This window comes from Dipodomys spectabilis, unplaced genomic scaffold, assembly GCF_019054845.1.
Source record: "Dipodomys spectabilis isolate Male_0828 unplaced genomic scaffold, ASM1905484v1 ptg000215l, whole genome shotgun sequence".
Classification (NCBI taxonomy): Eukaryota; Metazoa; Chordata; class Mammalia; order Rodentia; family Heteromyidae; genus Dipodomys; species Dipodomys spectabilis.
This window is the reverse complement of record NW_024870892.1, coordinates 6,553,480-6,575,177: the sequence shown is the minus strand read 5'-3', so window position 1 is coordinate 6,575,177 and position 21,698 is coordinate 6,553,480. Positions and strand designations below refer to the sequence as shown.

Here is a 21,698-nt window from a genome sequence, read left to right as displayed (position 1 = left end):
ACACTATGAGATCACAAGAAGCACACTGACCTCATTTCTTCTCCTTCACGTTGGCTAAGTATCAACCAGACATTCCCGGTCTCCCCTGCCCCCTGACCGATGCGGTCAGCCACAGTGCCTGGCCAAGCATGGATGCCCCATGCCCCTCACAGGGCCATCACTGGCACTTAGACCTAAGGGGCCCCACAGACAATCGGCCTCTGCAGGTCACTGGTCAGACCTTGTGCAAGCAAAACTCAGAAGACAACAGAACACTTGCACATTCCACCCCGGTGGCTTGGGAACACCCCTCTGTTGGTCAGTCAGCTTGGCCTGGCAGCACTGGGCAGAATCTGCTGTGCCCTCCGCTGCCTGCCGTCCCTGTGGAATGCCCATGGTTCTGCCACAGCCCTCAGCAGAGCCTTCTTCCACATGCAGGACAGACCCACTTCTGACTCACAGCCACATGGCCACATGGGCAGAGTTTACCTCGGCCTCTGCAATCCCTCAAGGCTATTTTTGCTCAGATGACAAAACCTTCTCTTTGGCGAGCCATGCTCCCCTAGACAGGTCTCACTTCAGAGGCCCACATTATTTTTCAATGCCTCGATTGTAAGTCTTATTTAATCTAGTATTTGATGCACTCATGACTAAGTTGAAGAGTTCTTCTGAACCTGACAGTATCAAATCCTTCTGAAAAACTAATACTTCACAAGCGTTTCCCATCTCTTTTTAAGGCAATGATACAGCTGGCAGTGTAAGAAACAGATATTAATGCCCACATTCACTCAAAACAGGATTCCAGGTATTGGCCAATTTTTCAGAGCTTCAATGTGTATCTATGCGGGGGCTCCTAAGTCCTAGGGGTTGAGTATGTGATTTCTAGAAACAGCCCCACACTGAGCTGAGGGTTTCTTGCGCTACTCCAGCACTAGGGATGAGAGACGGTGGCTGTCACGCTCATGCTTCTTTGCAGGTAACCACCCTAGGATAGGTGCGTTGGCAGGTGTTCCTGGCTCACCCAGTAATTCATGGGACAGCCAGGTTGAAAGGGCAGGGGCTCCTGTGGCTACAGGGGACAGCGAATGCTCTTATTCTCCATCTGGAGTTTCACATGCTATTTTAAATTTTGATTTTAGAGGAATTTGCCAAAGCCTTGCATATAAATCAATGGTTGAAGTGATTTTAGTGGTTTTAAATCCATCTAACAGACACGCCAGTCTAAATTTAGGATAGTCTCTGGACTTAGTTGTTACCTGCTCCAAATGGAATACCTTTCTTGCTTTTGGAAGTAGGCTGGGGCAGAACTAAGGGTCTCTTAGTGTGGCTGCTTTCCTAGTGGCATGCCAAGGGTGTGATGCCCCATCTCATGGAGGCGGGGCTAAATGCATTATGGAGAGCAGATCTTTAGGAAGCACATCAACTTCTGCCCTGGCCATTCCAGCTCTGTGTGTGTGTGTGTGTGTGTGTGTGTGTGTGTGTGTGTGTGTGTGTGTGTGTGTGTGTGTGTGCGTGCGCGCGCGCGCATGCACGCACTTGCGCATGTGCGTGCAGGCATGTGCACGTGCATGCATGTTCCCATGAGCATCCACCTGTCCTTCAGAGGAAACTCATGAATTCCAGCATGGATGAGAGCCCTCAGAACTGCACAGAGGAGCGCCTGGTCTCCAAGAGGAACAGAAATATTTACTTGTCGGTGCTGGGTGTGCACTCCAGACAGATTCTTACAGACATTTCCCTGGAAGGGCATAGGGATCAGAAACATTCTCAAGATGCAAAGCCCCCCAAAGCTTTAGGTAAACAGAATGGTGGTGGGGGATTACTCTGCGGGGCCCTGTGCTATATCCCTGCCCTCACCCCAACATTGCAAATCCATCCCTCGATTTCACTGTTCAGGACGGCCATGGTCCTGCTGCTTGTCAAGCCTTAAGTAAAAGAGCGAGTGACTCCAACCCAGCCTCCAATAGGAGCCAGCTTACCCCCACCCCTCCAGGGGGCCCTGGGCTTGGGTCCTTACTTTACTGCTGTGTCTTTGATGAACTTTTCCTAGCTGAGCCCTTCTGGAGCTATCCAATACATTGTTATTCTCATTGACAAAATCTCAGGTCAAAAAAGAAACATTTTAACCCCACTCACTTCTCATCTGGAGCCTGAACACCAGGGGCAGTAACTTCAGAGCCTTTATCTCAGGTCCTGGCACTGTGACAGCCCTGCGGGAGAGCCAGCTACTGACAGCATCATTGAAGGAAGTTGCCCAGGCAGGAGTATGCTCTGCATGGACCACGCATGTCCATTTAGCTAATCTGGCCAACTATGCTCTGATGGCCTTTATCCTAAATGAAAAAAGTCTCACAGGCTCAGGTGGCCAAATCATAGCAGTGTTTGCTAGGCTGGTGCTCTACCACTTGAGCCATGCCTCTAGCCCTGATTTTCACTGATTATTTTGGAGATGGAGTGTAGTGAACCTTTTTTCTGACCTTAAACTGTGAACCTCCTGAACTCAGCTTCCTGAATAGCCAGGATTACAGCATGAGCCACTGGTACCTAGCAAATGGTTTCCTCCCCTTCTTTTCCCTTCCCTCCTTCTTCCTTTCTTTTTCCCTTTCTTCTGTCTCTGTCTCTTTCTCATTGCTGGTACTGGGCATCAGTCAGTCTTTTGCCACTGGGAAAACAGAAGATATAGCATATTTTAAGGAAACGGGCTCCAGCTTCCTATTAGGTTCAAGCAGAGAATTTTGTACCTAGAGCCACTGGCTGGCTGGCTACGTCTGTTAAACATCAGACTCAGCAGAGTTAGGGGGAGAGGTCAGGGGAGCAGCTGCAGGATTAAGAGAGCATCCGGTCCCACCACCATAAGCACTGGCTCTGGCTGGCGGAGCCCAGTGACAGCGAGATAGGACTGAAGGGAGATCACGTTGCCCTCGCTGGGGCTACGTCCTGTCAGGCCACGGGACCGGAGTTCTTTCCTTGCTTAAGGGAAACAGCGCACAGTCTTGAAGGAAGACGCCGCCTCGGTATGCTTCAGCTTCTCAGATCCACGCCTCCCAGATACAGACCTCTGTACTGGTCTCACTTTTACCACTTACGGCTAGCGTTCTACCACCTGAACCACCACTCTGTTTCCTGTTTATTTTGGGGGAGAGAATGGACTTTCCTGCCCCAGCTGGCATTGAACCACAATCCTCAAATCTCAGCCTGTAGTTTTTTCTTTTTTTTGTTAGTTGTGGGGCTTGAACTCAGGGTCAGGGCACTGTCCTAAGCCTCTTTGTAGTCAAGGTTAGCACTCTATCATTTGAGCCACAGCACTACTTCTGGTTTTTGAGTGGTTAACTGGAGGTAAGAGGACTTTTCTGCCCAGGTTGCATTTGAACCAGGATTCTCAGATCGAAGCCTCTTGAGTAGCTAGGATTACAGGTGTGAGCTACTGGCAGTGCCCGGCAACTCAGCCTCTTGCAAAGCTAAGATGAGCTACTTGTGCCCGAGTCTGAAGTGGAGCTGTGGCTTGAGTGGTAGAGGACTGGCCTTGAGCAAAAACACTTCAGGAACAGTAGCCAGGCCCTGAGTACCAGCATGCACGCACACACACACACATACTATATATTTTTTCCACACACACACACACACACACACACACACACACACACACACACACGTTTTTGAGTAAGAACTTGAATGCCAGAAAACAAAACACACAGCCTAGTTAGGATTCTTAAGACCAGCTACTTCTCTACCTGTGTGAATCATCTTTGTACACTGAGAACACAAACCTGGACAGACACCCCAGCTTTCCACAGATGGAAAGATCATTTAAAGTGGATAAAATGTATGTGAAAAAAAAGCCCACCATTGTTTTCTACTTTGAGTATGAAAAGTGAATATTAATCAAATTTATATGAAGTTTCAAGAACAAAACTCATCTGTCAGGAAACAAAGAGTATTTTGTCCTCCACAAGTTCCAAGAGAGGTCTTGCCCAAGGAAGCGGTTTAAGCCAATATACCTCCAGCCAGAAAAGCACATTGTCTAGAGGGACTTAACCGACATTCTACACTGGATCGCCCCCAGCACCTAGCCCAAACTTCCTCCGCACAGAGGGACTGAATAACCCATTCTTTGAGACATAAAAGGTAAGCCTTTCTTATTGTCAAAAGTAGTTATCTTTCCCATTTTGAGGTGACACAATCTATATAAGTCTTTGTTTTTATCGCAAGTCCAGTCAAGCTGGGCTTTTTAGAAATATCCCTTTAATCTAAAAAGAGGCCAACCAAGAAGAAAGCCAAGCTGGGAACAGGGTTCCCAGTAAAATTCTATTAGTTTATCAAAGCAGGAAATATAAGCCATTTCCACACATGCAGCTTTAGGAATTAAGGAAACAATTTCAACATGGTATTGGTGAGACAAGGTATATGGAAGGAAACCCCAACGGCAGCTGCACATAGAACGAGCTCTTGTGGCTAGTAGGCTGGGGAACGCCCAGCCAGCTTTGGAACTCTGCTCTATAGTGTCTCAAGGGCACCCAGAAGGAATGTGGCCACTGTAGACCATCCTGGAATTATTCCAGTGGGGGACAGAGGCAGTTGATAGAGGACGAGGAACCCTGGTAGAGCACTTGTTACCCAGTGCCAATGGGGTTGGGGTGGCACCCTGCCAGCCCTTGTGGAGGGAAGGAAGGAGGAGGCCAGAACAGGAGAGCCAGGGAGAGGGCCAGCTGGAGATGACAGTCTTCATGTCCCCTGACAGGTGTGCCCGTGGAGCTGCCCCTGGGTTACCATGACAGCAGATGTGAGCCCTCACTTGAGTCATTAGGAACAAGCTGACGTGTGTGTGTGTGTGTGTGTGTGTGTGTGTGTGTATGTGCACGCATGCACATGCATGACTGGGGCTTGAACTCAGGGTCTTCTACTCTTGCTTATTCGTTTTTTGTTTTTTGCTCAAGGCTGATGCTCTACCACTTATGGCTTTTTGCTAGTTAACCAGAGATAGGAGTCTCTCATGTTTGTCCACCCAAGCTGTCTTTGAACCGCCCGGTGTGGTAGTTAACATGGTTGCATGGCAGCTGGAATGGGTTTTTGGATTCCAGGTCAAGTGTCCTAGGCAGGGAGTGTGTCAACTGAGATGGACAAGCAGCAGATGAGGAAGAATAGCAGGCCCCTTGCTGAATCGCTAAAACGTAACACCCTCCTGCAGTTTTGTGGCAAGGGCTCATGGAGGGGCTTCCTGCAGACCCCACCCTACCGTGTCTAGTGTTGTTCATGCCAGACATTGGCCTGGCTCTCTGGCCTGGGGCTGCAGACTCAGGAATGAGCGCTGAAGCCTGGCCAGAGGTGTGGGCCAACTTAAAAATACCTGGCCCAGGGCTACAGATGATGATCTCAGGTGTGGGTGGGCCCCAGACTGTGGGTGGAGACAAGTGGGTCACTGGGCTGCAGGAGGAGAGGGGGCTTGGTATTTCCTCTGTGCTGTTCGCACTCTGTCTGGAGCAAAAGGCAGGCTGCGTGTGTCATGTCTGCAGTGGGGTGGGCGGGGTGTGTGTGGGGGGGGGCCTTCCTCTGCCGGGCACACTGAGAACAGGGACAGTGCTGATACTGCATACGAGCAGGCAGGATGTGAGCACAGAGCCCTGTGCCTAGCTGTATCCCTTCCCTGCTCCTTCCCCATATCCCATCAGAACAGCTAGATTCATAGCTATCCCTGGCAGTGCCCAAGGCCCGGGTCTGGGCCTCTGGAGCTGTGCTGCTTGCCCAGCTGCTGAGTGGAAGTGTGGAAGAGTCTCGAGTCTAGATGCCTGGAACAGACACAGCCAAGACCAGGCAACAGACCTGCTGTGCGGAAGCAGGGAGGACCCAGGCAGGCAGAACCGTGGGTGGACAGGCTGGAGGGCCGGCTCAGAGCCAAGGACTGCTGACACAAGGTCCGGAGGCCACGGGGACACCCCGAATGAAGTCCTGTCTGCTCTGAAGGCTTCCCTGTCCTTGCAGTTGCCATCGCCATCTCTGAGTGCTGGTGCCCTTTGATAGGGGATTTCTGAGCCCATTCCTTTACTCCGGCACCATTTTCTCCTCTCACAATATCTGTGGCAGCCCCTGGTTCCATTGCCACCCAGGGATATTTATCAATCCAGAGCTAAATTCTATTTTTGAATTATTTCCTCGTTTGACTCCACGAGCTATTCTTGAATGACTTCTTACCTGGGACTCCAAAGGCTTTGAGCTATGAACGGAACAAAGCTTTACAGTCTCAGGTGAGAGGTGAGCTCATCTCTTCTCACCCTTTTGGCTAGGATCAAGTGAGAGCTAGCCACCTGGCCCTCCGGGAAAACTCCATGACCAAGTACCACCAGCACTTTCCTTTCTATGCTGGGTCCTTAGCAGGCTGTACCAGAACACAGCCAGGCTGATGTGGAGTCCCACACTGGTCTTGTCTGAGGTGTGGTTCAGTCACACATCCTCAGAGCCTTTCTCACCCAAGCCAGCGTGGAGCTGTGGCACAGCTGTCATGACTCTGAAGCTGATCCATACACCAACTGCTTTGCAGAGCTGGTGTACACATATACACACACATATACACACGCACACTCACACAGATGTCCTTGCACAATTGTCACCACAGGAAAGCCTAAAAGCAGGCAGTCCTTCATCTGGGACAGGCCCTTGGCTCCCTTTGCCCTTGGTGCTCCTCGGAACCCACGTCTCCTTGAGTTCTGCCCTTCCTTGGATCCACTGTGCCCAGTCTTCAAAGTCTCCTTCCCTCCCAACTGACCGCTTAACACGGTACTTTCCCACTATGCCAGAATGCTATGGATTAACCACGCTGAGTGTGAACTCCTCTGGGTTTGCATACTCCTCAGGGATGTGCGGGAACACTATTCTCTGTGCCTGGAATGTTTTCACCCTGCCACTCCATGTGTACAGCCCAGAGCCACCTCACCAGATACTCACGTCGGGACAAGAAGGCAAGGCGGCCCATACAGCTGAACATCTCATCCTTCTCTGCCCTAGCCAAGCACAGGGTGACTGCATCTGAAAATGCTCTCCTTCTGCAAAATCACACAGTAAACTAACAGGGCACATGGGGAAGAGAGTGCCAGAGTGGAGCACACCAACCCCACTCTGTAATGAGGGCATCCCGTGAAAACCAGCCCGGCTTAATAGTCACGGCAGTTTCCCAATGAAGAAGACATGCTGTAGTACACAGTGCATTAGTGCCAGTAAAGGGGTCATGGAAGCCATAAATTGCTATATCACAAAGAGCAGGGCAACATGCCCAAAGCTTGGGACCAACCCACAGCAAATGCATCTAAAGAGAGCACTTGGCCAAGACAGGGTGCAGGCACCTGGCATCCTACCTGACAATGTCTTAGTTTGCTCTGTACACCTGTTCAGGACCACTCTTCTGCAGCCGCTTTGTAACTCAGTGACACAAACAGGGTAGTGGGGAAGACGTGACCTGGTGTGATGTAATTGTACGCTGCTTTTCTCCGGCCTATCAAGACTATCAGCGAGAATGAGAAAGGCTCAGAGTAACAGAGAAGACAACTTCAGTACTCTCTTGTTTGTTGGCTATCTGTTCTGCGCTGATGTTCTCACTTTAAAAAAGTCAGAAGAGCCAGGCACTGGTGGCTCAGACCTGTAATCCTAGCTACTCAGGAGGCTGAGATCTGAGGATCATGGTTCAAAGCCAGCCTGGGCAAGAAAGTCCATGAGACTCTTATCTCCAGTAAACTCTTAGAAAACCAGAAGTGGCACTGTGGATCAAAGCAGTAGAGTGCTCACCTTGAGCTGAAGAGCTGAGGGACAGTGCCCAGGCCCAGAGTTCAAGCCCTACAACTGACCCCCCCCCCCAAAAAAAAAGTCAGAAGAAAATTGATCCCACTGAAGACTTTTATGGAGGCCATTGTCATTTAGTCATTTTGTAGCCTTAGGGATGTGTCTTGTCTCAGAGCTGAGGACAATGAGTCACTGGGAGCCTTTAGCTCCCATTCCAGAGCCCACAAGTGTATTACAACTAGAAATGAACATTCAGTCTCACAGATTGACAGTTTCGTATGTTACATTTGGCACAATTACCCTTAAATATTTATGAGACATTCGGTGTATGTATTGTTCAGCTAGCTAGAGACAGTCTACTAAGACTCTATATAGGCATTACCTCACACCCTACCTACACTAAATTCTAATTATTTTTATGGCATGTCAGTTCTTGGTATTCTCTGGCAAGATATAAAATGTGTATGTTATTAGTGTTGGCATATTGGTCCCAAGTAAATATTTAACATTGCTCGAAGGAGTAGAGTGGCTTCATCTCATTGAAGCTATTTATTAAAAATCTTTGCCCAAGTTTTTCCTTCTTTCAGCATGCTAAATTGGGGGAAGATCTGAGAACAGAATGAAAGTGATCTAGTGGTACCTTTTGGTAATACAAAAAGATTTCTGTTCTGGGTGAAGACTGATCCAGGCAAGGAAGGTGCTGCTTTGTATCAGCATGCCAAGAGCGTACCAGGCTTTGCCTGGGCAGGCTGTGCTCTTAACTTGGGGGGGGGGGGAGGACAGGAGGCGGAGTCACATCTTCTCAAACTTGACCCTCTTCGTCACAGGCAGGCCACCACCCCAGCCTCTGACACACTGGCTGGCCTGGCTTCTGGGCTAGCATTTATGACTTTCTGTACATACTCTGCCACATTACTCATCTGACAGCTTGCACAAGGTGCACACGTATGCCCTCACACATTAGCCATGGCTGAAGATTCCTTTGCTGTGACCTCACACTTAGCAGCCCTCTGCACTGGAAGGTCTGGGCAAGTCTCTGATCACAGCAGAGAATAACGGCTGGGGCTACTGGGGGACACAGGTGCCGTCAGATGCTGGCAGCTATGGTGTGAGGATGACCCATCGGCTTGATGGCCCAGTTGTCCACCTTCAGTTCTGCTCTCCCCTTTGCTCCCCTGCAGACTGGTGGGCTTTTAATCTCTCTCTCTCTCTCTCTCTCTCTGACACACACACACACACACACACACACACACACACACACACACACACACACACACCCCTCATGATCGTCATATGCATGTCACATTGGCCCCGGACTGGGTTAGATGAGTCAGATTAAGCTCTGGGTACTGATCCTCCATCCGTGAGCTCACTTAGAGTCTGCATGCATCTGCTTGCAGATGTGAGCACTGGATCAGGAAGGTCTGCACTGGGGCTGGGAAATTCCAGGAGCTAGTTCTATCAATTGCCCTGACCTGGCTCATGAACACAGTGACTTTGGCCGTTTCACTGGTCTCCAGGCCTCTCGAGCCTCCTAGTTGGCGTCTCTGCCCTTCACAAGTGCCTAACTGCATACATCCCACAGCCAGGCCTGTGATACCCTCTGAAACAGTCCACATGTGGGAGGGGGCTGTGTGGGCTCAAACCCAGCACTGTAACTAAATCGTTTTGGGAGAAATCTTCATCCTCCATGTCCTTTGCTATCCTCATTTAAAAAGTGTGCAGAGCTGGGAGCTGGTGGCTCGCATTGTAATCCTAGTTCCATGGGAGGTGGAGATCTAAAGGATGGTGGTTTGAGGCCTATCTGGGCATAAAGTTCATGAGCTCCCTGCTCTCCATCTTCAGTTAGTAGCTGGATGTGGTGGCACATGTCTGTCATCCTAGCTATGGTGGGTAGTATAAATAAGAGTCAATTCTGGACAATAATAAGTGAGACCTTATCTCAAAAATAACCAGAGGTCTGGGAATGTGGCTTAGTGGTCAAGTGCTTGCCTAGCATGCTTGAAGCCCTGGGTTCAATTCTCCAGTACCACATAAACAGAAAAAGCTAGAAGTGGCGCTGTGGCTCAAGTGGTAGAGTGCTAGCCTTGAGCAGAAGTAGCTCAGGGACAGTGCCCTGAATTCAAGCTCCAGGACTAGCAAAACACACACACACACACACACACACACACACACACACACACACACACACACACACACACACACACACACACACACACACACCCCAACAAAAATAACTAGAGCAAAAAAGACTGGAGGCATAGCTCAAGTGGTAGAACACCTGCCTCCCAAGTGTGAAGCCTTGAGTTCAAACCCTAGAATAGCCAGAACAAAAGAAAAAAGTGGGTTGAATCTACCCTCCTCCTTCCAGGGTGGTGACTAGGATGAAGCCATGGGAGAGTGGGGGGGGGGGGCGCCCCAGCTGGTGGCTCCAGGGGAGGAGTTTGGAGGGGGGGCAAGTCTTGATCTTGGTTTATTTCTATGAGCCAGGAGAGCGGTGACAGCCCAGAGCTGCTCAGGCAATAGCAGCCCGGTGCCCACTGTCCAGGGAATTTGTGATCCAGGAGACATCAGAATATTTAAGATTTTTATTCAAGAAGCATATGTATAATATGCAGGAAAACTATAAACAGCTTATAAAACTAGCCTAAGGTAATAACGTTCCAAGGACCACTGATTCTTTAGGGTAAGATTTTGATAGAAAAAAAGTTAGCATGGTAATTCATCCGCGGTAAGCTGATTTTTTTCTCTTCTTATTTGAAAAATACAAAAGCAAACAAAAAAAAAAACCCAGTGACTAATTGGTTTAGGCAGCTCAACTGTGCTGAATCTTGGACTCAGGGTCAACCAGCAGGCCATGGACTCAGGATCTGGGCCAGGCCCCTTATTTGCTGCTATGAGCCTAAGATAAAAATCCAGGAATACTGCGTAGGCAACAGGGCCTGTAGTTCCCTCTAGGTATCAAAAGTGCTCTTATCACATTACAAACAACTAACATGCTGAGATTATAAACATCCAAAGAGTGGACTTCCTCAAATATTTCAAGTGATGTCATCTGGGCCTTCTCTCACATCCGCTTTTATTATGCTCCTGTCCTTTCAAAACAGAGTCTGTGCCACGGCCCAACAAAGACCGGGAAATGTAGGCACACTGGCTGTGGCTAGCCTGGAAGCGGAGCAAACCTGATGAAAGTACAAACACCTCCAGCACAAGAGTGGAATTGTGTTGGCGACAATCTGGAAGCCGTGCTGTTTCTCAGAGAGGGTGTGACCGAGTGGCCTCTAGCAAGGGACACTCATCCACATGTCTTCTAAAGAACATTCCAGAGAGCCTGCAGAGTGTCAAGGTCTCACAGGCAAACAGGCAGGGCCCTGCCTGTGGGCGGAGACAGCCAGTGCCAGGGACTACGCGTGTCCCGCCAGCCACAGAGAGGCTGCGGCTCAGGAAGACATGCGCACAAAGGAGGCCCCCACCCAAGTTCTGGTGTCTCAGCGGACTGTGACCGCCGGTCTCATTGGCATAGATGCATAGGCTTTGCCCACAGAGTGTCTGGTTCTTTCTGTGAACATCTACCACGGAGTTCTTTGGGGGTTATGGTTTTGTTTCACAGCAATAGAAAAGCTGAGACTGAGATGTCTCAACTCTAGTGGACTGTGAGGAAGCAGAGGACCTAGAACTGTAGGGAAGGTGGTCTGTGGGGGGCAGGTGCAAAATGTGGGGGGGGCTGGCTGGCTGGCCGGGGAGGAGTTCATCAGACAAAGCACCGCACAGTGATGCTGTGGCTTGCACTCTCAGAAGGGGGTTTGGGGTTCGGGCGGCATGCAGCTCCGCTTCCCGCAGGAAGCGGGTCCAGGGGCTGCCTCACCAGCCTCCTCCCTGACCGTGGGGTGACTCAGCGCTTCCTCCACCCCATGCTCCACCCCGGGAAGAAGCTGAGGCCAGGAGCCATGGCTCCCCCTCACTGCAGACCACCCTTCCTGGAGGGAGCCCTGCTCCTTTCATAGGCAGTCCATCCCCTTGGCTGGGGAGCAATCCACAAGCACTGGTACTGCAGGAAGGGCTGGGGTCCTTTGAAGTCACAGCCAGGGGTGTCCTGAAGTCACAAGGCAGGCACAGCAAGGGGGTGGCTGAGCTGGAGGTGGAGGAGGTGAGGGAGGAGGAAGAGGAGGAAAAGGAGGAAGAGGAGGGGGAGGAGGTCATGGGGTCATGGAGGAGGGGGGGAGGAGGAGGAGGAGGTGATGGAGGAGGGGGAGGAAGTGAAGGAGGACAGGGAGGAGGTGAGGGAGGAGGTGAGGGAGGAGGTGAGGGAGGACAGGGAGGAGATGGGGGTTCTTGCAGCTTCCCCAGCCACAAGGCTTTTAGCTGACTTAGGTACAGCACAGAGAGGCCCTAAGACCTGGTGAAGTATGCATCACAGGATTCTCTGGTCCAGTCTCAGGAAGATGCCATGCAGGGAGCCAGGCTGCTAAGCCTCAAGAGGAGGCCAGGCCAGGGGCCAAGCACACCCTGACTATCTTAGCCTAGAAGAGTGACCGCACCTGTCTCCCAGCATCTCCCTGTCCCCAGTCTCCTCCACATTCTTCCCTTCCGCCGCTCTAGTCCTCCAAACTCTGCTTCATCTTCCAAATGAGAAGTCTGGACGGTGGCTGCTGTATCAGCAGACCCACCCGAGGACTGTGGGTTTAGAGGAGGTCATACTGAGTTTTATCTGTAACCCAGGCTGCCCGTGGCATCGGGTGACCCCTGGGCCAGAGGTCACTGGGCGTAGGAGCCACGGAGCCCCTGGCTGCCTGCCTCTGCCCAGTGCTCCAGGCCTCAGGCTCCCTGTTCCCATCCCTGTGAATGCCAGCCTTGTCCCACAGGAGAGCTCCACGCAGGCCAGGAAACTTGATACATCGCCACTCCAGTTTACACAGCTTCATCAGGAGTCAAAGCTCAGTTTCTGGAATGTTTGCAAACAGCTTCAGACAACCTATACTTAAGCGGTCTTGATAAAGGTCAGCGCCTCCAGACCTCAAGAGGCAACCTTCGGCTCCCTCTGGCCAGCCTTTGTGGCAGTCCTGCTTGGTCCAGGGGCTGTCCACACACCAGGTCCAACACTCAGATGACACAAGTTCAAGCATCTGAGTTCCAGAACTGGAAAAGATGGCTGAGTCTGGGAGATGCCAGGCATTAGTTGAGGAAAACCTGCCTCTGGCTCTTCTGCGCCCTTTGCCTGAGTCTGAGGCTGTTGCAGGAGGCTGTGGAGCCAGCGGGCGTTCCCAGGTGGGGTCTGGAAGCAGCAGCATCTGGGATGTGGGAGACTGACCCTGACCCTGCAGGGGTCAGAGTCGTGGGCCCACCCAGGGAGCTGGGGCTGCCGTGTGTTTAGGTAGCTTCCCCTAGACTGCACATGCGGACCCCCGAGCACCCCATTTTAACTTGTCACAGTGCCCTCTGAGGATGGGCTGTCCCTCCAGGTGCTCTGCGACCAAGTTGTTTCTATGAATAGTCATTGTTCCACTTAAAAGCAAAAAGCAGACAAACAAAACCCTGCTCAACCCTCTCAGAAATCAGTCCTCATCTTCCTCTGAGCTCTGTCTCATGCTCATCTCTGTCCTGACAAGCTTGTAAACTAGAAAGTTCTAATAAGCAGATCCGGACTCTGCTGATTCACAGAACTAAAGCAGATTTGGATCTGATCACCACTGTTTCCTGGAATCATCTTCTTCCATTCATGGGGCATTTGACTTGCCTAAAAATTGTCCTGCAGATATTTGTAAAAAACAAAAAGAAACAAAACCAAACAAAAAAACGTAGCTTCTTAGTCACCACGTGACATGACCTTCTTGCTATAAACCAGCAGCCAAGAGCTAGGACTGTGGAGGCCAGCCCTGGGGAGAGAGAGAGGGAAGGAGGGAGGAACCACCACCAGATACTTTGGCACTTCTTCTGGGTCCAGCCATCCAAGCGCGCCCCCCGCCCCCCGCCAGGCCCTTGCAAAAGGGAGGCTCGCTGTTTCTCCTGGCATTCTGATCTCTTTACAGGGAAGATCTCCACCCCCCCACCTCAGATTCTCAGCTTGAGCTCTTCCTACCAAGTGACTGCTCACTCTAACATAATGGCCCTTCCTGTCTTAAAGTTATATAAAGTATTGTTGTCTAATTAGTAGAATCAAATAGAAATACAAAATGCATAAAAAAACTGCCTCATTCTGGGCTCATAAAACTAATTTCAAGATGAGTTTAGAGCCAGGCACTAGCCTCACATCTGTAATTCTAGCTACTCAGGAGGCTGAGATCTGAGGATTGTAGTTTGAAACCAGCCTGGGTAGAAAAGGCTATCAGACTATTATCTCCAATTAACTACCCCAAATAGAGAATGTCACTGTGGCTGAAGTGGTAGAACACTGGCCTTGAGCAATAAAGCTCAGGGGCAGCACCCAGGCTCTGAGTTCAAGCCCCAGGACCGGCACACACACACAGACACACACATGGACACACATACAGTTTAGAACATAAGGTAGTAACTTAACAGCTCATATGGTGGCAGGCGGTCCACTTGGGCCAGTCTGTGTATGGGTCTCGATCCCAGTGCCTCACTGACTGGTTAGACAGTGAGAAGCAGTACCTGGAGGCTTGGGTGTCTGCCGCTTATTTCTGAAGCACTTTTGTGGTCTGGGCTCTATTTAACTGGGAAAGCATCAATGCTTCCTTTTGACAGCCGAAGGGTGTGCCTTACCCTAAGCTGGACTGGAAGACATGCTAGGGACACAGGCACACAGGGCAAGATGGTGCAGACTCCCTGGACCATGCACACGTGGCGTGGGGCTCTGTGCTGCTGCTCTCAGGAAGCTACCTAGCCAACACAGCCACGCAGGAGGAAGCTTTGGCCACACCAACCCCAGGCCTCCAAAGGCATCAGAGTTTCCTCTGGACCATGCTATAAGCCTTCTAAGGCAACCTTTCCCACCTGCCACCTGTACCTGCTGGCCCCTGTTCCTTTCCATTTCCTGCCTTGTACTCTGGGTCTCTTGGCTCGAGCCTGGCTGCCAGCTCCCAGACCTGGTACCTGAAGCCAGACCACTCTTTGGGCCTGTCCATCATTCTGAGCTCCACCTCCCCACAGCGATGGGCCCTCAAGCCTTCTCTGTGGTTAGGACAACTTGGATGAAGGCTCCCTTCGATGCTTCCTAAGGCCAGGATACCATGTCTTTTGCACTGTCAGGGTTTTCCAACCTGGGTGAAAAACGAGCATGATCTTGGATGCTTATAAAATGCCAGAACTCATGCCCCATTCCAAAACTCGGAACAAGAAGGGCCAGGACCATGCTTGCCACTGACTCAGGCATCTGGGTATGCACCTCAACGAGCATATAGAAGATACCTCTGTACACAAGTTACAGTGAGCAACTACATGCACATCATATGCCTATGCCCACGTGCAAATACACCCTGGGGTCACATTTCCCCTCATTCACCTCCAGTCTACGGTTCACTTCATGTTCGATCAGTGCCAGTACTGAAGAGCCTCACTTGGGACCCACAGAGGAGGCCATGTGGGAACCAGGGAGCCCTTGGCCAGGGCTGTCTGAGTTTAAGCAGTTTTGTGTTCACACAATACTGGCCCAATGCTCTGTAGGGGTAGTTTGCCCAAAGCTTAAAACTACCTCAGAGGGAGCAGAATATGGCACTCTTTTTTTTGTTTTGCTAGAAGCTTTGAAGACCACAGCTGCTGAGAAGGCAAGGCTTCAGGACCAAAGTGCTCAGGGTGTGTGTGTGGGGGGGGGGCGGGGGTAGAGGTAGGGCAGCAATGGTACAGATGTTCCTCTAGGAACCTCTGGTGCAGACAGGAGGGACCTGTCTTCTCTAGGAAAGAGAGAAGCTGTAGGTTTTTCCTTTTGCTCTGTGTACAGACAGTCAACCGACTTAGCCGTGGCTTCAGGGATCAGAAACAAAGCTAAGAGATGCTAGTAGCTCCGATGAGCGCAGCCTCTGTGCCAGTCTGCCAGGCTAGGCTCCAAAGTGCAATTTGGCTTAAGGACCCCATAAAAACCTGCTTGTTTGACTGCATTTTCATATTCAATCCCCACTTTCTTATTCATCTGTTTTCATGAATAGTAGCATTATGCTGTATATTCCGAGTGCAGTCATTATATTTCCCTGCGAGTTCATCCAAGATCTGCTATGCGAGAGACATACAATCAGACATATTATCAAAGAGGGGCATTAGAATATTTTCCAGGAAAGGAGGAAGTGGTCAGCTCTGGATTCTCTACATCATTGTGAGAAAGTAGTGGAGAGAAAATAAATCACAGTAGCTTGGTGATATGAAAAGCTAAGAAAGAAAGGGAAAAAAATCCCCAAAGTCCCCTAGGAATATGCACAGATACCGACAGCTCTAGATGGAGGAGAAAAGAAGCAATGTAGAGGGGAGGGGGAGGCACAGGGCCTGTGCTGTCTGGAAGTTAATAATATTCTAACTTTTGCAAAGCCCAACAGAAGTGGGTGGACTCCCAAGCTTTGATGGCGACCTCTGAACCTTGTTTGCCACACTCATTTCACTTACATGTTCTGAAGACAGCAACAATATATACTGAATAGTTCCAACTCCTCAGAAGAACACCTGGTAAAATGGCCTCAGTCTAGCATTTGGGAGGCAGAGGTGGGAGAATCATAAACTTGAGGCCAATCGGGCCTGTGTATAACAGGACTCTGTCTCAACAAGTAAACAACCACCACAACAAAACGGACCCAGATTTGTCTTCTTTGAAAGTAAACATCATTCCTTGGAGATGGGTGCCCCAGCCCTGGACATAGCCATGAGTCGGGACAAGTTGGTGCGATACCCGGGTGCCAAACCAGCAGCTTGACTATTACCTGCAGGCACCAAGGGGGTGACAACTCACCGTTGTTTGTATCTGGTGACAAGGCAGGCTGCTGTATTGAGGAGAGGGTTAACAACATGTGGCCCAGGTCTGGTGTGACTGACAAACTAGAAAAGCACTCACAAAGTGACGTCACTTTTGAATGTCAGGTGTGGGAACTGTGGCTCCCAAGAATATCTGCCGTTCATCCTAATCCACTGGCCTCCCAACCTGTAGTCAGTGTCAGGCTGACTGCACACCTCACGTTCAGGCAGCAGCCAAGCCCTCTGGCAGAACCCTGCTTCCCGCCCTGTGCAAATGCTGCGATTACATGTCTGGGCACTCACAAGGGGTAAGCACTGGGACGAGGCTGTGGGGGTCTAAAGGGTGAGGCTGTGGGGGCCTGAGGGACCCTGCTGCAACCACAAACCTCACTTTCTGGACTTGGCATCCCAATCTGTAGATTCAGAAAAGTATTGCTCTTACTTCTAGAATTACAGAAAGGTAACTTGGGGTCATATGTACAAAACGCTTAGCCCAGGGCCTAGGCCAAGACAAGAATTTACCTTATATGATAAAACTCGGATTATTTATAATCAAAATCATATAGAGAAGCAGATGAAACTTCCAAGGGCCGTGATAAAGGCTCAGAATCATGACAAGGGCATTCGGACACAGAATGGTCTCTTCCCAACAGGGATACAAGGGGAGATAGGACCCAGTCTGGCCATCACTGCTTAGATGGGGTTTGCTGCAGCTCAAGGAGCTTCTTTGGTCTAGGTCACCTTAGTCATAGCCTCGTAAATAGGATATTCTTGGGAGAAAAGGTGATATAGGAAACTGTCAAGGTAAACAGGGAAGAGCTGTGCAGGCGTGTGGGCCCAAGAACAGGTGGAGAGGCTCAGCCAAGTTTCATCGAGGATCTGCAGAGCACCTAGGATTGGGCCCAGCAGTCTGGACAAGGCGGGGACCTGGGGCCTCGGGAGACCAGGGCTGCATGAGCAAGCAGAGAACCGTGATGCCTTCCAAATACAGGGGTTCGAGCATCTCAGACTTCAAAAAAATCTATTTTTGTTTTTGTCGGTCAGCTCAGCCTTCATTAACAAGAATTAAACAGTTGCCTTTCTGGGAGTTGTAAATCACAGTTCTACCTAGCAATGGGGTGTGAGACAGGAAAGTGTTCATGAGCAGCATCTACAGCACCTCCAAGGCCCTCCGGGGGCATCCACACCTGTAGCTGCTCCTCCTTTCCCAAAAGCCAGTGCACTGCAGACCACTGCAGACATGAGAAAGATGCACAAACCAACTTCTGAGAAAGCCAGCTAATTCTGAAGGACTCCCTGGTCAGTTTTCAACACAGAACTCTTAAAGGATGGCAAAGTAAAAACACAGAAAGTGGTTGTCATGGAAAGGTACTATATTAACAATGGGACAAACCCATAGTTCCACGAGCCTTCCATCTGCAGTGCTCACCTTTTGAGGAATATCATGAGCCACAAGCAACAGTGAGAATGAGGAGGACAAACACGGAGAAGGAAGGCTGTGGGACTTAATGCACTGGTGGTGTGGTGCCACAATTGCTTTGACCTTGGTTTTCTTCTCCCTCTACATTGGAATCTCTAACTCAGCCTAGTCAGAGACAAGGAAGATCTGGAAAAACCTAGTCAGAGATAGTCTAGAAAGCACTGGGGCCATGCAAAGTGAAGAGAGAGTCCTTGAGGATGGTACTGTCTCAAGCAGACTGGTAAAGGCTACCCAATGTATTATGGGTAGTAAGCACTTCCAATTTAACACTATGATCTGTCCCAAACAATGCAATCAGACAAGAAGAAAGGGAAAGAATAGGGACCACACAGGAAGATGTGAAACCATCATTGTTTGCAGGCATGCAATGTTCCATAAAGAAAATACAGCAGAAGCAATGGCAGAGGATGGAGACATGGGTGAGCCTTGAACCAGCGATCATGGTGAGGCGATCCCATGTCCAGTACGTATGCACAAAGCAGCCCACCTTCATGAGGAATCAGAGGAAGGCAAACATTGTGAAATCAAATACAAGATGCCCAACTCTTCCGCTGGTTGTTTTGAATGCGATTTTGGACTATACTGTCACATCCTACCTTGGCCTTAGAAACTTCATATAGTTGTGAATAATTTGAGTCTGAGCTGTTGGGGGGTCTGTTAGCACAACTTCCTCCCTGGGGATGTCAGGGCTGTGAATGCATCCCCAATCACTACAGCTATCTATGGGGATCAAGGCGGCCATGGCAGGTGGTCTCCATCGGTCCATTCTATGGAGGGCTTAACCACTATAGAGCTGGACAGACAGAACATCTCCCTGTCTTTCATTGTGGAAACCTCTGAGGGGAGTCAAATGGGAAAGGGGCAAAGGAAGGTATCATGGTAACCTTTGATCTTAGATGTCATCTAGCTCCTACCACTGCCTTGCGGGTGTGCCTCCAGAAACTGGAAAGTCTGCAGCATTCACTGTGGAGTTTGTTATAATTGTCCCTATGCCAACAGCCATGACTTGGCCTGGCATCATCCGCTAGTTTTATTGGTATACTTTAAATCTAGAATTTTTTTCTTTTCTTTTTTTTAATATAGCCTTTATTTTCTTCCTTTTCTTTCTTCCTTTATTTCCTTTCTTTCTTCCTTCCTTCCTTCCTTTTCCCATACTGGGGCTCAAACTCAGGGCTTGGGTGCTATTTGCTCTTAAGGTTACCTTCTAACAATTGAGCCACAGCTCTGCTTCCAGGGTTTTGCTGGTTAATTGGAGGTAGGAGTCTCACAGACCTTCCTGCCTGGGCTGGTTTTGAACTCTGATCCTTCAATCTCAGCCTCATGAGTAGCTAGGATTGTTAAGTGTGAGCTGCTGTGTCTGGCCCAAGTCCAGCATTTTCCAACTAGTCTTTGCAGGATAGTAAGAACAGTGAGATTGTTCTACAAGAAAATGATATCAGTAAATTTTCTTTCTTTTTTTTTTTTAAGTTGTTGCATGGCAAGAATGAATATAATGAATCCCAAGAGAATCTGGACACACAGGGTTTGTTTAGACAGGGTTTCATGGGTAGCAGTTTCAGGCAGAGGTCAGGAAGATGCTAGACAGCACAGGGATGTAGTAAAGAACGCTCCCCAAAGCCCAGAGCCTGATTATTATTACGAACGTTCCCCAAAGCCCTGAGCCTGACTACTAAGCTATTTTGAGGGGAATCAGTCAGCCCAAAGAGGTCAAAGCAGGCAACCGGGCGGCCAGTTGCTGGTAGAAACCTCTTCCTAATTGCTCTAAGCAGAAAGCATGTAGCAGGCCGCCCTCCAGTCTAGGGAGAAGGCCCAAGCCAAGTACCTTGTATGGCAGAGCCGCCTGGGAAGGCACCAGGCCCCCTGGGTGCCGCGGCTTGGAGAAGCATTTCTGGAGGGGGAGATGGACACTTGGCAAAACAAAGCCGAGCGCTTTGCTTTGAACCACAAGAGAATCCCAGAAGCTCTGGCCTGGGGAGGTTTCACCCAAATGATTATGAACAAGCATCTGGTTGTTTCAATAGATTTCAGGGGATTTGTCCCAATCGGAATGACATCCTGGCTGAGAAGGGCCTGGCACCGGGCACTGCCCCCCCCCAACCCCAGCTCATTCCATCCCGCCACCCACCTACACAAGGAAGCCACCAAGTGAAACGCCCTGGGACAGCGGTATCTTTCCACACCCGCCCTGAAATCTTACCAGCTTCTAATCGCTGACACGTCAGTTGTCTGCTTAGTGACCGTTATAATACTGAAAATTCCTTTATTTAGCTTGCTTGGGATGAAGTCATGCAGCTCTAAGGGTGACTTGCAAAACAAAATCAAGTTCCACTCTCCGTTAAAGGGGCCGCCACAGAAGGCCTGAGACTCTTCAGTGCTAGAGCTTAATGGATTCCATGTCACTAGAAAGTTGTCACTGCTTCCAACTTTGAAAGAGCAAATAAAGAGCAAAAAGAGCAGGATGCAGGGCATCTGTTTGGCAACTTAGAGCCACACGCTTACTGGCTTTGCCACCTCAAAAATAGGCTGGCTTCCCGATGCTGTGTTTTTCTGAATTGTACTGGCGACCTGTCCACTCACGGTGGAGGCCGCACATTTCTCCGGGTGCACTGAGGCAGCGGCTGAGCTGCCCCAGGGCTGCGTGCTCCAACGGCACGCTACCTCTGTGGTGCTGTCCTCTCCACCCAACACGGCCGTCCATGGCTGTTCTATTCCCCTCGTTACAGTTCTTGTGTCTCTCTACCTTCCTTTGATGCCCAGAACATTCACAGAGTGACTGAGACTGTCAAATGAAGGTGGCCACAAAGTATTTCACACAGAGAGAACTAGGAACAATGTGCTCGGGACAAACCCTGTGAGCAAAAGTGGGTAAGGGTCCAAACACCACCTCTTTGCAACGGTTCTTCCAAGCTAGAGACATCTGGCATGTTCACTTTTTTTTCTAGTCTCCAACTTCAAGAAACCCCAAGTCCTGTTTGATGGTACACTTGTTCTTGGAATGTTAATCGAGGTGATGGGGGGTGGGGGGTGTTTTCTAATTTTAGAGGTACACTGGCAATGTTAGTACAACTGGCAGTTTCTTACATTTATTTACATTCTGTATGTCTTTGAAAATATTTGCATTAAAAAAATCGAATACCCCAGTGGTTGAAGTAATAAGTAATTTATCAATTTCCATTAATTACTCCTATATTTTACTCAGATCAGCCTCTTATGTCTTTGTATGGTTATGGGCTGCACACACATTGTGCTAAAATAGGAGATTTTTGTTATAATATGGGACCTCAAAAAGAATGAAGTTTGTTCCATAACATGTTTCATCCAGATCTACAATTTGCTTCATGGAATGTTCTAGTCACCATTTCCCAAACAAATCTTTAAAAATAGTCAATCATGTAATTTACCCATAGAGTGATCTAATACATTAACTAATCTAATTAGTGAGATGACATGAGGGCATTCATTTATAGAGCTAATATGGACTCACACTTGGTGTCTGGGTGCGGGCCCTGGCTGCCGGCTGACAGTACAATTCCATGCCTCTCTTCTCTCAAGACAAGTTGGAACTAGTTGATCTTTAAGTCCAACC

At 49.6% G+C, this 21,698-nt stretch overlaps 1 protein-coding gene across 1 annotated transcript in view; it reads right to left on the bottom strand.

Annotated features, from left to right (window-relative positions):
• Positions 1–21,698, bottom strand: part of Col4a2 (collagen type IV alpha 2 chain) — a 142,221-nt gene that overhangs the window by 101,314 nt on the left and 19,209 nt on the right. The gene's annotated exons all lie outside the window — the stretch shown is intronic.